Here is a 3,287-nt window from a genome sequence, read left to right on the forward strand (position 1 = left end):
ATTATGCAAAGTTGAGGGTGCGGCTGCCGTTGCTAACACCCACAAAGTTGCAATAAAAGTGTGGAAAAGTTTAAATTTATAAGTGCCACTACTAACTCTAATTACTAATATAGCTAGGGTAAGTAGGGATTGTCCCAAGGGATTAGGGGCTATGTTAATATGGAAACAAGGTCAGATTAGTAGGTTGAGTGATCAAAAGATTGTTTATTTGACTAATTAAACTATAATGTAAATGAATTCAATACTAAGCAATTGAAGTAAATAAAAGGGTAGAGAACAAGAGAGAGAGGTCTTGGGATCTAGAGGTCACCACTAAACATCACCATTCTAGACATTCAATGTATAATGAATTAGGGGGGGAAACATGTGTTACAATACAAAGAAGTGTGATTGATTGAATCAACAAGCATGGATTGACTAATTAAGCATATAATGTCTAGACAACCTAGTGAATAGCAAAATATATCAAACTAAGCCATTAATCCTTCCTTTAAGCTCACAATCAACACACTAACAAGATAGAGAATTGTACTACATGCATTCATAAGTATGCTACATCAAACAACAAGCATGGATTGTCCTCACATCTAAAAAAGTAAAGCAACTACACTACATGTAAGCTAAAGACATGAAAATTAAACTAATTAAACTAAGAAAGAGGCACAATCCATCAAGAAATGAGTATGAACCATCAAACAAACCACAAGAGTATTCTAATTAAGCATTATGCCTTGACAATCTCTAGATTCATAGCATTAATACACATAGACATGCATCAACATCACAAAACCAAGAGATAAACACATGAACATCTACTCTAGCATACATAGACATATGAATAGAATGAAATGATCAATTGGAAGTATTAATCAACACAAATCATTGTAAGAACAAGATTCATATATAAATCAAGTGTCAAGACAACATTACAACACAACTCCCCTCAAAATACAAAGCATTAAGGTCTAGAAGGCATGCTTAGGGATAACTCTAGCCCTAAGAAGATGTTTAGCCACTCATTGATGTAGTCATCCAACTCTCAAGGACTATCTCCATGGTAGAGAATGCTCTTCTCCTTGATGGAAACCCTAGAAGAATGGAAGAACTCCCAAAATAGTGTATGTCTCCCTAAGCTCTATCCTCCTCTCCAAGATATGTGATATGAGATATGAAGATCTTCCCAAGTTCTCTATGTTATGATATGATGTAAAAATGACTCAAAATCCTTATATAGGAAGCTCAAGTGTCACACCCAATGGTCAGGTCTCGTGCACTAAGTCCCTCCCAATGATTGTACCACGAGCCAGCTTTTAATAAGCTGGACTCTGTTTTAATTCGGACTTGAGGAGGTTCGATCGATCGAACTGTGGCAAGATCGATCGAACTTTACTGAGATCTATCAAATGTTGGCGAGATCGATCCATCCTTAGCAGCGCCTTTTAGAATAAAAACAAATTTGAGATATTTTTGAGATAATTTGGGAAAGAAGAAAAAATGGTAGGTAGGTAGGGATAACATTAAAGGATTTCGATCGATCTGAGGAAAGTTGGATCGATCGAAGATGGTGAATTCTTTTAGATAAAGACAAGGGGTTTGGATCCATCTTGATGAGGTGAGATCGATCAATGTGAGATCGATCGAAATATGATCGATCGAAGTTTGCTAATTTCTATCACTTTGCTTCCACTTTGCTCCATTCTTCCATTCAGCTTGAGATTGCTTCTCTTATGCTCCAATTTGGCTGAATTGACTTATTTTGGGGATAAACACCTAAAAAGGGCAATAACATGAAATTAGTTTAAAACGGGAAAGTAAGATAGATAAAGGTCCTAGAATACTCGAGCTTAAGGGGTTTAAATGGGCACTTTTTAGCGCTCATCATACCCCCAAACTTAAATATTACTAGACCCTAGCAATGAACTATAAAGTAAAGGAATGAAATGAACAACTATATAACTATGAACTAAAAAGCAATAAAAGGATAACGTCACTTTCGTAGGGAACACCATTGCATTTAGCATATGCAATAAGCCTTTTAAACCCCTAGGTTAACCCTAGTGGACAAGTGAAGTCTTGTGAGGGTTTCCAGAAATGATACCCATAAACATAAAACTCATTCTCACAAAAGAGGCACCAATATTGCAAAAAAACATTGGGAGAAAACTACCTCAAGTATGCAATTTTTCAACCTTTTCTAAGTAATCTTCCAAAATTTCTACACCAAGCAAACAGGTATGGTCCTCCATACATCAAGAAAATGATTATGCAAATCAAAACAACACTAGAATCCTTTTAAGCGGATCGGTATCAAGTATGTTACTGTCTTAGCCAACTAAAGAAATGATCACATCCTTACCCTCAAACTAGCACACAAATCTAGTACCGATCATCAAGATAAAAAATGGACCTTTTATAAAAGCTTTATTGATCTAGGTGTGCTTATTCTTTTCACTTGATTTTTTTTTTTTTTTCCATCCCTAAGGATCAAAGATGGAAGCATAGTGCAATGTATTGATCTATTAAACTTTCTAGCGATCCATGAGGTCGAGCGTTAGGTCAATAACTCCCAAACCAGACGACTTTAGGGCACTAGGTGTTCAAACACCCCTAAGGACTTACATGCTCAAATCAACTAGGCTACAAATCAAAATAACCTCCATCTAATCATTTCCCACTTCTCACCTTTTAGGAGAAGTCCTCACTTTTTATTTGCTTTTGTAACTTTTTTTTTTTTTTTTCAAGTTCAATTATTAACCTAGAGTTTGGGCCCTCCACCTTTTGGCGTAAGAAATTCAATGCTTGATGAGGCTAGAATCCCGGTTACTCAATGAAAAGGGTTTGTTATCCACCTTTATCAAGAATGAAATCTTTCAATACACTACTAGCCCAATTGGGATATAACCAATTCAATAATCAACAAAGCATGTACCTGTAATGACCCGGTCTTTTTCTTTCCTTTCCTTTTCTCAGATTTTTACGGATATTTTTTTTTCCGTTGGTCTTTTCCTTTCTGAGTTTAGTTTCTCGTAGCTTAGTGTCATCTCGAGTGCTCTAGAATGATTTTCGAGACTCTTTTCTTTGGATTGAAAACTTTCTTTGAGGGCCGAGTCATTTCCACATTTTTCGTTTTTTGATACTATTCACTTTTCGTCATTTTCCCTATTTCGTCTTTTTCCCTATTTTGTCTTTTCCCCATTTGTCACTTTGTTTGCAAAACCACACTTCTTGCTTTCAGAGTTGGTTTTTGACTTCATGTATCTTCATTCTAAGTGGTTTCCACGAAATAC

This window comes from Cornus florida, unplaced genomic scaffold, assembly GCF_030987335.1.
Source record: "Cornus florida cultivar Cherokee Brave unplaced genomic scaffold, ASM3098733v1 CherokeeBrave_3.0.0_Hap2_Chr06, whole genome shotgun sequence".
Taxonomy (NCBI): Eukaryota; Viridiplantae; Streptophyta; class Magnoliopsida; order Cornales; family Cornaceae; genus Cornus; species Cornus florida.